The sequence below is a fragment of the Mustela nivalis genome (genome assembly GCF_964662115.1).
Source record: "Mustela nivalis genome assembly, chromosome: 5".
NCBI lineage: Eukaryota > Metazoa > Chordata > Mammalia > Carnivora > Mustelidae > Mustela > Mustela nivalis.
In genome coordinates this window covers 5,756,501-5,776,319 of record NC_139024.1, presented here as the reverse complement: position 1 = coordinate 5,776,319, position 19,819 = coordinate 5,756,501, and the positions used below count along the sequence as shown (strand labels likewise).

At 52.1% G+C, this 19,819-nt stretch overlaps 1 long non-coding RNA gene across 1 annotated transcript; it reads right to left on the bottom strand.

Moving 5' to 3' along the window:
• Window positions 1-9,663: 9,663 nt before the first annotated feature.
• Window positions 9,664-13,478, bottom strand: LOC309865115. Its single transcript, XR_014311963.1, has 2 exons — window positions 13,327-13,478; window positions 9,664-10,064 (listed from the first exon to the last, which is right to left on the bottom strand). It is a non-coding gene; the product is annotated as an uncharacterized lncRNA (long non-coding RNA).
• Between the last annotated feature and the right edge of the window lie 6,341 nt (window positions 13,479-19,819).

Below are 19,819 nucleotides of genomic sequence, written 5' to 3'. Positions count from 1 at the left end.
ATTAACAGCTGAGTTAGGAGGTAAAGAATGGAGCAAAATAATGACAGGCAACATTTATCAAGTACTTACATATTTCAGGCACTGTGTCATGCTCTTTGCCCGAATTGATTCAGTTAACCATCCTCACAATACTTTGGGGTAGAGTGTCACCATTCCCAATTTACAGACTAGGAAGTTTAGGCAAGAGAGAGCTGGGAAGCACCTGAGGTCAACATCTGGTGAGAAGCAGAGCAGCGCTAAGAGCCCACGCTCCCAACCTGCCCACCTGCTCCACACAGCAAGCTTGGCAGAATGCCCTTCTTGTCCAGTGTGTTTGGTTCTCTCTTTCTCTTTTTGTCACTTTCTGGTTCATATATGGGGTCAGGAGCTGCTTCTGTTGGATGGTCACACTCAGGCCCCCGAGAAGGAGGACCCCAACCTGAAAGACTCCTTGGGCCTGCAGAGAACTGTGTGCATAACCCAACTCACCAACCCCCCAGCACTGGCACTGAGACTGGAGGTGTCTCTTTTTGTTGTTTTTAAGATTTATTTATTTATTAGAGCGGGGAGAGGCAGAGGGTGAGGAAGAGAGAGAATCCCAAGCAGACTCCCCACCTAGCACTGAGCCTGATGCAGGGCTTGATCCCATGACTCTGAGATCATGACCAGGGTCAAAACCAAGAGTCAGAAGCTTAACTGACTGCACCACCTAGGAGTGCCTGGAGGTGTCTTTTACAGCCACACAGCCTCACCCAGGCTGTGAGGTATGGACCTGCTCTTCTGAAGGTTAGGGAGGGCAGGGAGATGTCCCACAAAACTGTTTAGCAGGTGTATATCTCAGGAGCTACCCCACTGCTGGGGTAGCCCAGGCTGGGCTGTCATCCATGTGGACACGAAGCCGCTCCTAGTGCCTGCCTGTCTCCCAACCTGAGACTCTGCTCTGGAATCTTCATGCAAATGAGGTCTTTCATGTTGTCTCTGAGTTGGTAAGAAATCAAGTAGAAGATTATTTTTCTTCCATGGTTCAAAGCTTGAAAATTAAACAAACTCAGAAGCTGATAAACTCAAATAACAAGAGGAAAACGTTCAAGAAGGGAAAGCCATACTGAAAATGTTAAAGGATGTTACAGTTGATAGAATTATAAAGTTTACAAATTCAGAAGGGACCATAGAGAATATTAATCCAACTTCCTCATTTTATAGGTCAGAACACCAAGGTCCAATGTATAAAGTGGATCCTCTTGGGTGGGAGCAGCAAAGCCAGGCTGACTGAGGGCTGCTCCTGCAAGTTCAGGGCCACTCCTATTCAACCACATGCCCCTGGAAGAACAGGGTTCATATTTTCTGAGACATTGCTGTTTCTTTTAAGGGATAACATATTTATTAACATCTCTATGTTGAATATTTATTAAGCAATTATAATGTGCCCTGGAGCCCAAGGCATCCTGAGAATGACATTAATTATGAAAAGTATAAAAACATTACATGCATGATTTTATCATGTGTTTATTTGTGTGATGACCACCGTCAAGATAGAGAACAATTTATCACAAGGATGCCCTGCATTGCCCAGTGATGGGACTAAATGTGCACACACACACATGTACACACACACACACACACACCACTGCCTGCATGTGAAACCAGAGATCTAAGTAAGGTTGATGGATCGTATCCATATTCATTTCCTGGGTGGAATGGGGCTACACAAGATGCTGGGAGGTATAAGTGAAGGGTATATGTATCTATCCATATCATTTCTTAAAACTACCATTATCTCAAAATAAAATGTTTTAGAATGGTCACAATTGAGAACACTGACACCATGAAATGCTGGTGAGGATGTGGAGCCACGGGAACTCTCCACCACTGGCAGGGGAGGCAGCAGTGCAACAAGGTACAGCCACTTTGGAAGACAATTGATGAGTTTCTTACAAAACGAAACATACTCTCACCATGAGATCCTGTGATCACACTGCTTGCCATTTACCCCAAGGAGCTGAAAACATGTCCATATAAAACCTGCACATGAATGCTAAGAGCAGCTTTAGTCATAAATGCCCCAACCTGGAAGCCACTGAGATATCCTTCATTTGGTGAATGGTTAAATAAACAGTGGTTCATCCAGAAAATGGTTGAGCTGACAGGCCATGAAACAATGTGGAACAGACTTAAATACGTGTTACAAAGAGAAAGAAGCCAGTCTGAAAAGGCTACATGGTACGTGATTGCATCTATACAACATTCTGGAAAAGGCAAAACTATGGGGACAGTGAAAAGTTCTTTGGTTGTGGAGGGTAGGGGAGTGAAGGAAAGATTAACAGATGCAACACAGGATTTTTAGGACAGTGAGAATACTCTCCATGATACCATCATACATGTCAGCACCCATCTGTCCAAACCCATTTCATGTGTACCAAGAGTGAACCCCTAATAGAAACTGGACTTTGGGTGACAACGATGTGTCGATGTTGGTTCAGCAGTTGATGAGGGACACTGATTATGAGGAGGCTGCGCATGGAGGGTCAGTAGGGTGTAGGAGAACTCTCTGTACCTTCTGCTCAATTTTGTTGTGAACCTCTAAGTGCTCTAAACAATAAAATCTTTAAAACTGTATTAAGTGTCAAGATTGTAATGATCTGAAGGGACTTCATGTGGGCCGTCTCTATGAGCAAAAGCACTCGCCCTACAGGTGGGGCTGCTGTTGATACCAGGAGCTTAGGTGTGCACCACGCACTTGAGTGCTGCCGAGATGCTGGGCTTGAGCAGCTCTGAGGGGCTCTCAGGGATGGGAAGGAAGTGCAGGAAAAGCCGGACTCCCTGGAAGGGCAGGACTGAGAGAGGTCCAGCTAGTCTGCGGTCAGAGACGCACGAGCAGGTGTGGGTCAGGAAGGAGCTTGGGGTCCCAGGGACAGGAGGAAGCTCCCCGGCCAAGAAGCAGCTGGAGAGAAGGCTGTAGGGGAGAGCAAGGGAGAGGAACATACACGAAGTGGAAAGTGTTAACCGGAAGTCTAAGGGAAACACACACAAAGGTCCACGGATGTGTGGAGCAGCTGTTCTCAGACGGTTAAAAGCAGAGCGCTGATTTCACAGAAATTTTTCCAAAGAATTTGCAGTTGGAATGGGAGCTTCTCAGGTTTAAGGCAGCAGTACCTCCCTAGTGGGGCATTCCCCAATCAGATCTCTGTGCACAGCCTTGGGCAGCCTCAGAACTTGGAAACTCCAAGGCATGAAGGAGCAGAGGGCTGAGAGAAAGCCCCTAGGGCTTCTCGGCTCGGTCACTGTGCTCACTGTGGAGAAGGCATGCAACCCCCCAGGAGCTCAATGTCCTCTTTCCAGAAGGAAGAAGAGCTCTACCAGTCTCTCAGGACAGAACGGTGCTCTAGCACCGAGCGGACATGTGGGACACCGGGCTACACACCACTCCAGTTTCCATTGGTCAGCTGGGGACAGGATGACAGAAGAAGCTGATGGACAGAAATCACCCAGAAGCATGGAAACTTTGAGGGCCGAACTGATAGAACCAAAAAGGGATGGGAAGACTGCTCAGCGCCAATGCTCCAATTTGGGGATGAGAAAGCCACCACCAAAAGGAGGTCAGAAAGAAAGAAGAGAACTAGAAAAGGATCTGAATGTTTCCAATCTCGTCTGTAAACTAGGAGCTTAGGTCACTGTCTTCACTCATGTGACATCCTCTCATGTAAATTTAAACATGTGCCAGACGAGAGAAACACTATTCACTGGCAGCAAAATAAGAGAAATGAGATCCAAAAATCACCCAAGATTTCCGCCCTTGTATTCTTCCTGACATTATGTAATTTGCTGAGGGGGTGGGACACAGAACCGATTCGTTAAGTTTGTATTTAACTTTATATTCGTGGTCTTTCTACTTCTACAAGAGGATTGCAGACTGCAATCGAAGCCCTGGCAGTTAGGTCGAAATAATGAGAACAAGCAGGTCAGAAGGAAAGGGCAGAGGGAGGAGAGAGGGGGAGAGAGGGGGTAAACAGACGGAGAATTCGGGAGGAGATGGCTTCAGCTTCCCAGCACAGACTGAGTTCTGAGCTTCCCGGTAGCCCCGGCAAACAAGGCAACAGTGTGATTCCCATTGTGCAGTTCTGGGAGTGGGAAAACACTTGTTTGGTGTCACTAGAACTGAGATCTTCTAGAAGTTAGCTCTGCAAGTGCTCAGAGGCAAAGGGACAGAAGGCCACTACCAAGCAGATCACATACCCCCAGCCCCATGCTGAGCCCCGTGCTGGCAGCACCGGCCTTTCCAGGACATTTAGTTGAACTCTGACAACAGCAATGCCATGAGCTCAGATGCTTAGGAGAGACTCAAGGACAGTAGTGGACCTAAGGTTTGAAACCTGAGCTGTGTGAGAGAGGCTTGATGGAAAGCCCAGCACTTGCTGTCTACTTTATGGGGAAGCAAGGAAATTAATTCACTCGTACACCCTCATGCATAAATAAAACCATAAATAAATAATACTAAAACCCTTGCTCTGGAGCTCATGGCATTTGGGTTTACTTGGAAGGCAGCGTACGCCCTGGCAAAGGGCCAGGAGCATGGAGCGAATCTCAGCTCGCGTCCCCCACTGCCTGCATCTAATTGATAAGCAAACCCGCCCGCGCTTCTCCTGCAACCCCTCACCGCCTCCTCGCCCCTCATTGCTCCTGCCTTGTCTCGGCCCTTCACCTGCCTCCTGGGCGGCGTCTTCAAGGAGGGAGCCTGGCCACAGGACACATGCTGGCCTTGGGGTCAGCCGTCTAGGCCAACCCTGGTCCTGAGCGTGTGACCCACTCAAACGAGTGGCCTGCCCTCTCCGAGCGGGTTTGTCTCTCACCGTGGGGACGGTGATGTGGTGACTGTCTCACGGGGGCGGCGGGCTCTAGTGCATGCAAAGCTGGAGGCCTCCAAGGATGCCCCGTGCGTGTCAGCAAGGATGGCCTCAGCCTCGCGCCCTTCCTGCTGCTGGGGCAGATTACGGAAGCACACCCTGAGCCAGTGGAAGAGGCGCCATTTCTTCCAAGACAAAGGGATGGCGTGGGGTTGCAGGCCCCCCTGGCCTCCCCAGGCCCTCCGTCGGGGCCTCACCATCCGCTCCTGCCCTAAGCCCCCAGCTCTGTCGGATTCCCCAGGCTTCCTAGCACCGCCCACTGGCCTGGAACCCCAGTTCTTCTGGGAGACGCAGCCAGACCACCACGTGCTCTCGGACACAGCCCAAGCCAGGCCCTGGGACCCTTCATGAAGCCGGTCTGTCCACCTGGCCCGCCTCAGATCACGAGCCCCTGGCTGTCAGGGACCGTGTCACAGTCGGGTCTCGGCACCAGGACCGGCACAGAGTAGGCGCTCAGCATATGATGGAGGAGTGACTAAAACGAGCAAGCAAAGTACCCACCCCAGACTCGCTCACTCCTGAAGGCCTACTGTGCGCCTGTCGCCGCTCGAGCCAGGGGGGAGACAGCAGCAGAGGAAGGGAGCTCATGAGAGTGGGGGAGGTAGGTCTCCAGCCACAGGGATGGCGGCACAGCACATTCAGGTGGTGGCACGCCGGGGACACGAAGCCATCCGTCGGTCTGCAGCCCCACGGTGACCAGTCACCACAAACACAGCGGCTTACAGCACACGTGCATCACCGGCAAGGCGACAAGTCAGCAGTCCACGTGATCTCCCTGAGCCAAAGCACAGGGGTCAGGCCGGGCCGATTGCCCACCAGAGGCTCCAGGGGAAAAACCCATCCTTGCTTTTCCCTGCTTCCAGAGGCACCCGCGGGCCCCGACCCAGGGCCCTGTCCCCAAGTCATTCCTCCCACCCCTGCTTCCACCCCATATCTTCTCTGATTCTGACCCTCCACGTCGCCCTTGGAAGGACCGTGTGAGTACACCGGAGAACCCAGGACACTCTCTCCATCACCGGTCCGTAGCTCAGCCACACTGCAAAGCCCCTTCATCCCGTGACATGCCATCGTCTCTGCTCTGGGGTTAGGACACGCGCAGCTCCGGGGGCTACTCCTCCACCCACCATGGGCAGAGAGGGAAAGTGGACGTCGGAGGAAGAAGTTACCATCCTGTAAGGTGTCGCAGGGCAGGCGTCCCTGAGAAGGGTCCATGGGAGGGAAGCCCTGAGGCCCAGGAGGGAGTGGGCCGGCAGACAGTGGGGGGCCCGCCCCACTGAGTCCTGCCTCCGGTGGGCCCTCCATGCACAGGGAACCGTGAGGGCCCGGGACGGCAGCAGGGGTCAGAAGGTGGGCCTGGCCAGGTGCGGGTGGAGGGGAGACGCTAGCCAGAAGAGGGCAAAGCGGAAGCGGAAACACCGTGCCAGACCTCACTTAATCTTTGTGATATGCCCAGGCATGGAAACTCTCACCCCACGGTCAGCAGATGTCTCAGCCTGCATCCCAAACCGATGACCTTGCACCCTCGGAAGCACCGTGAACTGGGACATCTGATCCTGTTTTATAACTGACAAAACAGCCCAGAAGCGTGACCATCTACCCACGCCCATGTTGGCCTCCTGCCAGCCCCGCCGAGGCCCTCCCCGCCCTTGGAGGGTCCCGAGGCCCACAGGGCAACAGGAACAGTGCAAAGCCACCAGTGCTATTTTATGTCTACTCATCGCGCTGATGGGTCCAGCGAGACCCCGAGGATAATTAGTCCTGAATTCAGGGAACAGATTTATCTCACATGGGAATCGTCCAGCAAATGCCTCTTCCGATGGAACGCACTTAAGAGAGGGCAAGGACAGTCCCAAAAGACAATTAATACGTTTTTCATCTTGTAGTCACTTCCAGCAGGTGCCACGGCCGAAGGCACAGAGCCAAGGGGGTACGGTGGTCATGGTCAGTTACCCATTTTGAAAGGAAATGCTATATCCCACAGCTTCAACTGGTATAGATAATACCTCCCAAAAAAACGCATTTTATCTTCCCAGTTCTATCTAATCCCTCCCACCTGGAGCCTAGGTACTGCCTGGCACGCTCTGAGTAGACGTCTGTTGTGCAATAGAGCTTTACTCCCCATCATTATAAACATAGCAAGACAGGACGCCTGGGTGGCTCAGTGGGTTAAAGCTTCTGCCTTTGGCTCAGGTCATGATCCCAGGGTCCTCGGGTCAAGCTCCACATCGGGCTCTCCACTCAGCGGGGAGACTGCTTCCTCCTCTCTCTCTGCCTGCCTCTGCCTACGTGTGATCTCTGTCTGTCAAATAAATAAATAAAATCTTAAAAAAAAAAAAAAAAAAAAACAAAGCAAGATACGCACCAACGGGCTTGGTCTGGCTTCTCGGAAAGTAATCAGCGCCAAGGCCACCACCTTAGCACATGTCAAACATGCAGCCTGACCACCCCCACCCCCACCCCAGGCCTAATAAAAAATCGCCTCTGATAAGAGAAACTGCAGGAAGAAGAGAGAATTGGAGAAGAGAAGAGTCTTCTTTCTGCTTCAGGAGCAGAGAGGGAGCCAGGGGTGGAGTCCAGTCTTCGGCGTCCATCCTTCCTCCTCCAGGAAGCTGGCGAAGAAAGGAGACCCTTCCGGAACGCACCTCATACCTTCTCTTCAGTTCTGCCACCTGGGCCCAAAGCACTCCACACAGACTTCTCCACAGCAGAGTGGAGACAGGAGCCTAAGGCTGGGTTTCCTCTGCTGGGCAATCAGGGCCTCCCAGGAGAGGCAGGAACACTGCCTTGCCAGTCCCTGTCACTGCCACACGCCCTCCTACGTGTGTGCTCGTCCTCCTCGGCCCCCATCAAAGTCCCCAGCTGTCCTGCTGCAGCTAAGAGCCTCACTGGAATCCGAGAGCCATGATTCCTTACATCCACTGACTCTCAGGAAGAAGGTCTAGAGTATGTGAATGTGCCACCTAAAAATGACTGTCCTTCATCACTAAACACATCCGGGTGGGCCGCTGTGTCCAGGAGCCACTGTGGGTCCCAGTGGCCACCTGCTGATGCAATGACAGAGGACCTTGACCTCCAGCCCATGGCCGTTAGTCCCGCCTCTTCCCCCCATCAGCTCAATCTAAAGCCAGTGTGCACGGAGCCTTGCATGGGCCTGAGGTGTCCTCTAGACCTGCGAGTAGACCTTCTCCCTCTTGGAGAGAAAAGTGTCCAGTAGCGTTTCTCCATGGCACTGCCATGGACGTCGTGGGCTGGAGAGTCTCTGTGCCAGGGCCACAGACAGAGACTGAACCCTGTGAGCTGAGGGGTTCTGCAGCATCCCTGGGGTCCATGCAGTCGGTGACAATGGTATCCTTTCCCCCAGTGGACCGACAAATAAAACTGCTGAGAACCAGTGGGTTAGGAGAAAGAGTCTGAGCAATGATGCCAGGCAGGATTCTAAAACAAGGCAATTTGTCTAGAGCTCAAGGATGGTGATAGGGAGCTGTCCTTGGCAGGGGGTCCCAGATTTGGCCATTTCCACGGACCTCTGTGTGCGGCGAGGGAGGAGGAGAAGGAGGCATCCTTGGGGAGGGGCTCATGTAGGAGCTGGGGAGTCCCAGGAAGGCGCCATCTGATCCCAAGAACCGTGGTGAGTCCGGCGTCCCGACATCACCCCGATGGGAAGTCCTCCCACTCCAGCCGCGCACCTGCAGAGCGAAGGAGGTCTTAGCAGAGTAGGAGCACCACTTTAAGCCACACCCTGGGCAAAGATGCATGCCGTCACAGCCTTGTTTGTCCCAGCAGACCGGAGAGCACGCGCCTGCCTGTCCACGGGCACTGGTTTAAAAAAAAAAAAAAAATCACAGTCGTACAGTGACATTCTATGACCCCATTTTAAAAATGCAGCAGATCTGGATGTGCTGATATGGAAGGGGCCGGAGACCAATTTGCTAAATGAAAAGACCAAGACACGGGAGTGTTCATGGTATATTTCCATTTCTACAAAATTAAAACGCGAGTTCCAGTGCACGCGTGTGCCGAGAAGTTACGAAAGGAGATACAGGAAAGGAGAGTGTGGCTGCGTCTGAAGGGCCTGGACGTCTTCAGTAGAAACGAGATCGCTTCTGGTGTGTGTGCCCACTCGGATTCTGAGTATTGTACCATGTGCGTGCACATTTTGTCAATAAAATAAAATATAGTGAGTTTAAAAATATATGTGTTTCCATATGCATACAAACATAGACACACCCACACTGGACCTTACATTTCTAAAACTAGGAAGCATAATCTTGCTCAAAGAATAAAATGCTGAGGATCCCCTTACAAGTTTTTCTTAGTAGTCATACTAACCCGAATCCTTCCGCACAAAGAGCTCTGCCTACAGAACAACTGATCCAGACCATCCTTAAAAGAGAAACGCTACGCGGCGCCTGGGTGGCTCAGAGGGTTAAGCCTCTGCCTTCGGCTCAGGTCATGATCTCAGGGTCCTGGGATCGAGCCCCACATTGGGCTCTCTGCTCAGCGGGGAGCCTGCTTCCTCCTCTCTCTCTCTGCCTGCCTCTCTGCCTACTTGTGATCTCTGTCTGTCAAATAAATAAATAAAATCTTAAAAAAAAAAAAAAAAGAGAGAGAGAGAGAGAAAGGCCACGAGGTGACCTAGGAAAAAGCAATTTTGCTAAAATAAGTTGGCCACCAACCTCAGTTGGCACAGCCCTGAGGTCTCTTGCCTTTACATTGAATGCTCTTTCTTTACGTCCTTGGGGTGTACTAAGTCTTGGTAAACAAAGTTGAAACAGTTGGCAGATTTCTCTGTGGACATTATATGACCATGAACATTTATTTGGGATTAAGACACGATGACACGGTAAGCCAGGGAATCCGCTCCCATCCCTGACCCCGAGAGCAGTCTCTCCCCAGCCCACAAGCACCCTGTGCTGCCGGTGGGTTTGCCAGGAAGAGGCAAGAGAAGGTTCGCAGGCCGCACCAAGAAGGTGCAACCAAGAAGGTTCGCAGGTTGCACCAAGGATAAGCCCAAAGAGCACAGCTGTCAGTTTCTTTGGTTTTTGTCCAGGGTAACACCATCGCGTAACAAGCAGCCTTCCTGCCGGATTCAATCTTGGCTTCGACCTTCCGAAGTATCGAGATGGAAATCTCTGGGTGCATCAACAATGCCCTGTTTTCTGAGCCTGGCCAGTACCTCTCAGGCTGGGGTCAAATCGATGGGTAGGAGGCCAAGACAAGAAAGACTTATTCACAATAAATAAGAATGAGAGGAAGAACTTGCAAGCATATTTCTAAAGTCATAATGATTTCTCACATTTTTAAGTACGTTTTTAAATGTAACTTTAAATTAGAAGTCACCAAATTTCAACAAAATGATCAACTGTTTAACATGAAGCTGTATATTTTAAAGTGGCTTTAAGGGTCTTTATATCGGAAAATCTATTATGTATTTCGAAAAAGAAGTGTCTCTGCTTTGGAGGTGTGTGTTTGCTTTGGGTTCACGCCCTTCCAGGACCCACTAATTGGAGACTAGGTTGTCTGCCTTGGGTGGTAAGTTTCTTCAAAGAAAACCAGAATGTTGGCAAGGAAATACATTGGCTGGTTAATGGAATATTTCCTGGTTTCCATTCCTGTGTATAGACATTTAATCTCATGAACTATTTCTTACTCTGCAGTTTCAAAAGAATTATTCTACATGTGCCCATGTGCTCAGAAACACTAAACACGAAGCAAGAACTTCACTCCAACGTGACAGTCCACTTACCCAACTTCAAAACAAAGAGTCATTACCACTGTCCTTCAGGTGAACAAACTGAGGTTCCAAATGGCTCACCCAAGACCACGCAGGGCAGAAGCAGCAGATGCAAAGCCTCGGTCCAGGACCTCTGGCACTGAGCATCAAGCCCAGCACCGAGCCACGGCCACGGCCTGAGGCCCCCTCGGTGGAGAGGCCGGTGGCGTGCCCCGTCCTATTCTGGCAGCCCAGGGACTGAGAAGCCTAGAGGCCGTTCCACCCCACAGCACTGTTCGGGCATCAGTCTACCCACGTTTCTCATTCCCAGCTCCCTCGCCCTGCCTGGTAGCATCTGTTTGGCCAAGAAGAAAGCCAAGGCGGGTAGAAAAAGTCCCGCCAGTAGGTCTGGTCTGGCTGACACTTCTGGTCCCGGATGGAGCCAGCGTCGCGGCCCGGGGAAAGTGGGCCTCTTCCAGCCCGTGGGCAGCGACCGCCTCCCTCCCAGGGTGACCCAGGGGTTCTCCACCAGTCCTTCACTCACAGGAGAAGCGGGGAGACCTCAGAGATGCACCCCAGGCCCCATCACAACGGCAAAGACCAGCAAGGCTCAGAGCAGGGAAAGGGCCGCCAGGATTTTCCCACAATGACACTGTTGCCTCTTGTCCCATGTCAGGAAAAAGGAGGCCATTTAGAGAGTCATTTGAACAAACCGATGCGCCCCGTGGGCTGGAGCCACGAAACAGATCGCAAGTTGGGGTAGGTCTTCTCCAGAGGGGCAGGCAGGAGAAAGACGGTGAACACAGTTCCATCTCGGTCTGGTCTGGGAAGAAAACTCCCCGACAGGAAGGGGGAACAAGCAAAACTCCAGCCGGCCGCGTCCTTACATTTCCCGTTCCCGAGCACCCTTCCTGGCGGGACCCATCAGTTTAACTTTTGGATGCCTGGAACCCAGCCAAGAAACGCACGGCTTCCGTATGCTCAGCAAAGCGCAGAACAGCAACTTTGCACAGCGGCTGGCAGGCACCGGGGTAAATCACCGCACATTTCTTTGCAGACCCAATTTCTCCAACTTATTACTGGATTTTGAGAAATCTCCCTGTTCTTGCCTCCTGACCCTGGTCTTGCAGGAGTCAGCGGGGCTCCCTGCCTGCCCTGAGTAATTGTTTTTCTTGGTTCGCGTAGCCCTCACCTGGCCAGATTTCCACCCACCCTATCTATCACAGTCCGGCTGTCAAAGCAAGAAGCCAAACATCTCAGTCACGATCCTTCCTGGGCCCGCGAGCCTCCCAGCCCTTGCTCAGAGCCAAGAAGTGATGATGGACAGAAGGCAGCGGCCCTCACAGGACAATGGTCACTGGGCAGAGGTAGCATGTGGCCTTGAACCTCTCCTCTCCCCGCCACTCCCATGTTCCCCTGCCTGCACACATCCAAGTACACATACACATAATGCACACACACACCACACTCACACACACGTGAACACGTGTACACACACGCACCCCTATGCGGGCACAGCTTACACACTGTGCATCCATGAGCACATGAATGTACACGTGTGACTATGAGCTTCAGGCACACGCACCACACACCCATGCACACACACACGTGCACGCATGGGCACATGCATATCCACACAGGTACACACACACCACACGTATTTTTGCTGCTTCTTATTCTAAATCAGATTTGTCTGGTCTACGCACTGTTCCAAACCAAGCCCTTCCCTGGGCCCCCCGACTTTGTCCAGGTGGGCCCTATGGAAGTGTCCCCCGGTATAGAAAAGCCCAGGGTTGGCAGCCCCGCGAGCATCAGACGTGCCTGGGCCTTCTTCCAAGCGTGGCAGCTACTTGATTTCTTTCCCATGGAGGTTAGGATGTGTTGAGTAAATGGATTGATCCAGATGCACAAACTTCAGCAAGTCATTTAACCTCTCCACCTGCAAACGGGGAGGGACGCCCACCTCGCAGGGCTGCCCCGTGGGTGGAGGGGGCACCGTGGGCCGCGTCCGCTACAAACTGGGTCTGCGGCTCTCCATCGACGCCTGCTACTGACAAGCCCTCTACCGACGACGGGGTGCAGACGCCCCAAGAAGCAAAGGGAATGAGGGTTTGGGGTCAAAGCACCTTCCCGCAAGCAGTGACTAGCCGGTGCAACTGTGTAAAAGTGCGGGCAGCAGCAGACAGGAGGAGGCTCAGCCGCCCCCACGCCCCCCCTGTAAACGCCTCCTCCAGGGTGGAGGCCTTCCTCCAGGCCCCATGGAGCCCACGGCCTCGGCGCTCCCCCCACGACTTCTCTGCCTCGCCCTTGCATGACGCCAGCCTTCCTTGGAGGCTGCAACCTCCAGAGGGTGTGGATTGAAGAAAGAGGGAAAAATCATGAGCAAAAGGAACTAATTCAAGAGACCCCACCCGGCCAAGCCCTCTGCAGACATTCTAAGCGGGAATCAGTCCAGATTTGGTGGGGTCCAAACCTTACACAATTAGGGACAGGGGCAGGGAGTGCTTTTTAAGGAAGAAAAAAAAAAAAAGCACCAACTGATGGATATAGCACTAGGGATGGCCATGCGGGCGTTTTTATAACGAGAAGAGAAAGAACAACAGCTTCCCGGAGCCCAGAGCGCCCGCGGTCAGAGACATCTGGAGCCAGCGGCCCCGCTGCTCGCACAGAGACGCTTCCCGCTGGCGAACGGGTTTCCGTCCGCACTTCCCGGCCCTCGTGGTCGCCCCTTACTTCAGTGTCTTCTGGGAAATCCACCTTGTCGCACGGGCCTTTCGGGGGCTGACGTGCTGCTCCCCCGGCATGTGTGTATAGAACGATGACCCCTTGTCAACAGCCGGCATTATCCGGTGACTTCTGTCCGCCTGCTGGCTGCGGGGAAAACTGAAGTTGAAACTCACCCAACCGGTTTTTTACGAAGAGAACCAGATCATGTAAATAATCCCACAAGAGCCTTTCTGAACTTGGGAAGGCATGTGAAGTCATGGCTGGATTAGTATTTAGTATTTACTCCAGTTCGTGTATTGGTTTTAGATAGCTTACGCTTGCCGTGCAGTAGGGCAGCCCCTTTGGGTAGGTGGTGCTGTCCCCTCCGCTCTGCCTGTGCCACCTGCTCTTCCACCTTCTAGAACCTTCCTCCCCCTCAGCCTACAGCCCACCGTCCTGCAAGAACCGCTCCCTTTCCCTGAAGTTCTCCATTCCCCTGCACTTATGAGCGGCATAGTCATCTCGTCACACTCATCACTGGGGAGGGTTCCAGAAATCTATGCCCTGGATCTCATTGCGTTTCCCCAAGACTACAGAGCGGGAGTAAAACGCCCCACCCATCCCCCAAGCGTCACTGCTCACATCCTAAGCCCCACCCCCATGCCACCGTCATCCCTGCCTCTAGTCTTCAAGGCCCACCTGCGATGATCACCCCGTCACCACGGTGGGGGCGTTCATTCCACCGCCCGGTGGGGGTCTCCATCACGGCTACCCTGAGGCAGGATCCGCCCGGCCCCACAGGCTGCCGGCTGTCCAAAGCCAAGTGCCTCGTGTGTCCATCTCGTGCACAACCGGTGAGAAAGGGACTCACCACACTTTCCATACAGAAGAGCTCATGTCCTTCCCATCAAAAACTATAATATGTGGGATCTTGTGGGTATTGTGGATGAAAAAAAAAATGTGTTCTTTTTAAAAGTGACACTGGACATTTGGAGATGCTTGTGTGCCGAAGAACCCATTGTTGACCTTTTTGGTGCCTAGGTTCCCGGAGCAGAACAATGAGCGTAGTAATAGCACCTCGCCCTGGCTCATCAGGAGCTCAGATGGGGGCGGTGAGTTTAATCCGGCACGTGGTGGACACTCACAAGAATAAGCGAATTATTCTGGCCTGGAGGGAAGGAGCACGCTCTCTCTGTCAGGCCCACCTTCCCGGCAGTGATGGAGTTCCATTTGCTGCGGGGGGTCAGGCCCGACGGGAAGCAAACTTTCTGGAAGAGACAGACCTGGTATAGACTGGACGCTCAGCCCTGCTGCCGACCGCCCAAACAAGAATCATCTCCTGGGACGCCGGGGGGCTCAGTCGGCGAAGCGGCTGCCTTCGGCTCAGGTCAGGATCCCAGAGTCCGAGGAGGGAGCCTCATGTCGGGTGGGTCCCTGCTCAGTGGGGAGCCTGCTTCTCCCTCTGTCTGCTGCTCCCCCTGCTTGTGCTCCCTCTCTCCCAAATACAGAAAATCTTTAAAAAAAAAAAAAAAGGAATTACCACCAAAAAACTTCTCATGCCTCTTGTCCCTCGTCCGCCTTTCCATGGCATCAGGCCTGAGTCTCCAGGGAAGCGCGGCCGCCCGGCGACCCTCGCCCTGCAGACGAGGGTCCGACAAGGATGCAGATGCCCCAACCCTGCCTGACGTCCCTGACCTTCAGACCCGCCGTGAGCAGGTCAGTGGCCTTGTCTGTGCAGCCACAGAGCTGTACCGTCGGCGCATCTGTTCTCTCCGGTCAGAGCTGCGGGCTGGGCAGCTCGCTTTGTTTCGACAAACTGCAACGTAAGTGGCCCGAGGATGTGGCTGAGGGTATTTTTAAGGGTAAAATAGGAGGTTCTTGGCCTACAGGACCCAGGACAATAACTCACTCTTCTTAGACCTGCTCAGAAACAGCGTAGCGTGGCCTTCCTCTACCTAATACTGATGTCAGCGCAGGAGAAGCTGCGTGGATTGTACGCGGCTGTCAGGTGCCCCAGCCCCACGGCCCTTAGCCGTCCTCGCTGCAGGGGCTTTTAACGGGCCCCTGGCCTCCCACCTGGCCTTCCTCTAAGCACCAGTCGTTTTCAGAAACTCTTAACTAGTGAGTTTTGGTAAAAACAAAACAAAACAACAACAAAAACTACAGTAGAACTGAAATTCCATCTCCAGAGCCTTAGAGCCAAGAATAGCTACCGTACGTCATTCTGTAGCCGTCAGCTGAAGGTGTCTGATTTACCAAATCACTTGACAATTCCATAAGAAGAACATTGATAGGGGATCCTGAGGGCTCGGTGAGTTAAGCATCTGCCTTTGGCTCAGGTCATGATCCCAGGGTCCTGGGGTCAAGTCCTGCATGGGGCCCTGCTCGGGGGGAGCCTGCTGCCCCCCTCCCTCTGCCTGCCGCTCCCCCTGCTTGTGCTCTTTATCTCCCCCTTTCTGTCTGTCAAATAAATAAAATCTTTTTTTAAAAATAGCATTGATAAAGTAATGACAAAAGGTATCTTCGGTAATCAGTATTTTGATAGTCACGTGCCTATCATTGATCTCTGCATAAATCAAAATAATAATAATGCCACCAACTGGCACACAAAATGGAAGGAAAACCACAGTGACCACATCTCACAGCTTAGGGTAGTTTTCGGACCCTGTGTCTCTGCTGGTTACAAACCTGCTAAGTCCATGTGTTTCAAACCAAAGAGCATGGATCAGTCTTGGCTAAGAGTATTTCCTATCTTGTGTCTTCATTTTGAAAACCTTAAGGAATAATATACTGTCTGAATGACATGATACACACAAGGGCCCCTAAGTCCTGCAGTGCTGATTTAGAACTCACGTCCGTGTCCCTGTCCCAAGCCCATGAACCCCAAGCCCTGCTCCGCTGGGATATGCTGGTGCTCACCTCAGGCTGCCTCTAAGTCACAGGTAGGTCCTCATGCCAAAACTCCATAGCCTTCCAGCTGAATGCATGTCGAGTCTTCTCTTTTTGCTTTTTTAACCAGTTTTAAAGTAAAATTTTGGTTTAGAAAGGATCATTTACAGTCAAGAAGCATTTTTCAAATACTAAAGGTTTGGTCTCTCAAACTATTTAGTAGACTTCCCTTGACATCATGGGAACCCATCAGCATGGCACAGTGATATACAACATCTTGGAGAGAGCGAGTGGGGAGCAGGGGACAGTGGCTAGAACCACGATGATCTTCACTGCCACAGATTATCTGTGGGGGCTTGGGTACATTACTTCACCTGTCTTTGCCTCGGTCTTCTTGACTGTAAAATGGGTATCATCTACTTGTGGCAAGCATGACTTTCAGCAAGATCTTTAGTTCTCTGCTGCCCACTACATGTCCCCTTGAAGTTAGGTGCGGCCACAGGAAATGCTTTGGCCAATGGAATATCAGGGAAAGTGACATGGTGAACTCCGGGGAGCAATAATTAAGAGCTGGTGCACTTCTCCAAATGTTCTTCCCCCAGAAGCACCATCATGGAAACCCAAGTTGATTTGGAGGTGACATCAGAGCCTTCAAAAATAACTTGCCATGCACAAGAAATAGACGTTGGCTGAGTTAAGCCACTGAAATTTGGCGTTGCTTGTTCCTGTCGCATAAGCTAGCCTGTTCTGGCTGACACATTTCCCCACAGGATGTTTTGAGAGGAATGAATCAGTGTACGTAAACACAAAACATGCCGAGTACATAAGAGCTATACAAACATTCGCTAAAATTACTCTATTGCATGGATTCTAGCATGCATAGTTTTCACATTTTCACATCTTATAATTGATCGCCTTTCCTATTTTAGCTGGAAGCAGTGCATCTTTCTCTTTTTTTAAGATTTTATTGATTTATTTAGACAGAGAAAGGGACCAGGGGGAGGGACAGAGAGAGAGAGAGAGAGAGAGAGAGAGAATCTCCAGCAGACTCCCCTCTCTGCATGGAGCCTGATGCAGGGCTCGATCCCACGACCCCGAGACCATCACCTGAGCTGAAACCAAGAGTCAGACACTTGACCAGCTGAGTCGCCAAGGGATCCTGGAAGCAGCGCGTCTTTCTTGGTGGTCACAACACAGTCATGCATCTCTAATCCAGTAAGAGACACTTTCGTCATGATGAGGATTTTGCGGGCAAGTGAGTAAAGATCGGAGCCGGCAGTGTTCATAGGTGAAGTACTACATTCCCACCTCATGGTGCCAACAAAGGTTTTGCAGTGGCTGGAGTGGAGGACACTGTGGGAGAGTAAAACACAGAAGCCCCACATGCTGACCACACTGATACCTGGAGCCCGTGTATTATCTGGGCTCAAACTTTGCACACACCAGTTGCCAGGAGTTCATTAGTAGTGAGTATAACAGGGGAAATGCAAGAAAGGACTTTTGGGTTAAAAAAAAAAAACTTTTAAAAAATTGTTCAGGATTATTTTGGAGTCTCATCAGTTAATTTACCTACCTGCATAAAGAGACTGTCAGGTAACAGCAAGTTCATGGGCTATTTTCCCAGCCAAACATCAGTCGTCACAGTAAATTAGCACTAAGTGTGAGTTTTGTTTGTTTTTCTAGTTTTCTCTGCACTGAATTTGTAAAGGAGTTTTAGTTGTATACAAACTAGAAGTGTAATGTTTTTCTTAGTTTTGCTATTTGTACGTATTAAGTAGTGGGATCATAAACATAATGAAGTCAAGACAAGAGGTCTTTTAAAAGGGGTTTATACATTATTTAGTCGCGAGAAACATTGGCTCAAACCACACAGTCATACCCTTTTCTTACTTTGAAAATGCTCCTAAAACAGTCTGTAAAGGACGCCTTGCAGACGTGCGCACCTGATGCGACAGCCACCGCGCAGGCTGAAAGCCGTGCCCGCAGCCTCCGGCCTCCAGCCTCAACCTCACCAGACGGGTCGGGGATCCGACCCCTCTCCAGGCCGCCACAGCTTAGCCATGGCAGGCCAACGCTGGCAGCCGCAGGGGACACGCGAGAACAGACCCATCCACTGCAGGGGGAGAGAGACGGTGCGGGGTTAGCAACCCCACCGGGACGCAGTGAGTGACAGAGCAGGGGGGTGGGGGCCCCTCTGTGTGGAGACAGCCTCTCTGCTGCCCCTGAGCCCTGGCTTCTTCTCACACCCCTGCGAGGCCCCACTCCTGTCAGGGCTGCTGTCCGGGATTCTGTCTGGGATCCTGTCTGGGCTGATGTCGGGGCTACTGCTGGGTCCCCCGTTGGGGCCCCTGTCAGGGGTGCTGCCAGGGCTCTTATTGGGGCTCCTGTCGGGGCTCCTGTCAGGGGTCCTTTCGGGACTGCTGTCCAGACTCCTGTCCGGGATCCGTTCAGGCCACCAGTGCCACCAGGAGCTGGTGCAGCTGTTGTCACAACCACCAGAACAGCTGGCCCCACACCCACAACAGCTGTGTCTCTGTGCTTGTCACCTTCAGCCGCGTTTCCCGGACCAAGCCCTGCTGCACACGCCGCTCGGCTGGTTTTCCAAGGGAGAGCAAGGAAATTCACATTCCTTTTGTGTCTTGATTGGCATTTGGACCTCGACTGAGGTCCTTAATCAATTAATTAATAATTTGGGAACCCTGGTAAGAAATCAAGTCATCTTGGCTTCTTGGGAAAATATATTGTCAAGGTAAGAGCTGGAAAAAATCACTCAAATTTGATGAACTGACTCTCTGGGCCAACATAGGAGTTAAGAGAACAGCCACACTGTGAATCCGAGAAGCTTGAGCCTCCCGCCGTCGATCTTCCCGCGGGCCTGCAGACTCTGGAGTTGCGGAACGTTCTGCTTCCATCTCCCGGCGTCACGGAAGAGAGAAGGAGACCCAGGGTCACCTTCCCAGGGCCACACAGCTAATAACCAGCCAGAGCGTCCGAAGCCAGAGCTCCTGACCCAGGGCAGCCCTCTTTTTGACACGCAGAACATATAATATTCCACTTCTTTTTGTCCCCCTCTGTGATTCTCAACCCCAGCACCAGGACATGATGAACAGCTCGTCACGTGTGGCCCCAGACTCTGGTGGCTGAGACATCCACATGCACACGCAGCTAAGCAGCCGGTGAGCGCTGAGCTGAGCAGCGGTGGGGCCCCGGGAGACAAGGCGACACTCAGGGCACACAGTCAAGGCCTGAACCAAGAAAAATCGTGGGATCATTGAAAACCGCCCCGTAAAATTGTGAAAATGGGGTTAAGGTGTTGTCAGAGGCAGAACCGTGTCCCCTGAGAGTTGTGTTGATGTCCCAGAACCTATGAATGTGACCTCACTGGGAAAGAGTCTTTGCAGACGTAAACCTGTCAAGATAAGGTTATTGGGGTGGGTCCTGACCCCGCATGATGGGTGTCCACCTCCCAAGAGGACAAGAGGCCCAGAGGGGAGCCAGGTGGAGACACACGGGGAGAAGCCAGGTGAGGACGCGGGGAGAAGCCAGGTGAGGACGCAGGCAGAGAGCCGGTGTGCATCTGCGAGCCAGGAACACTAAAGAACACTGGGAACCCCGGACGCTAGAAGAAGCA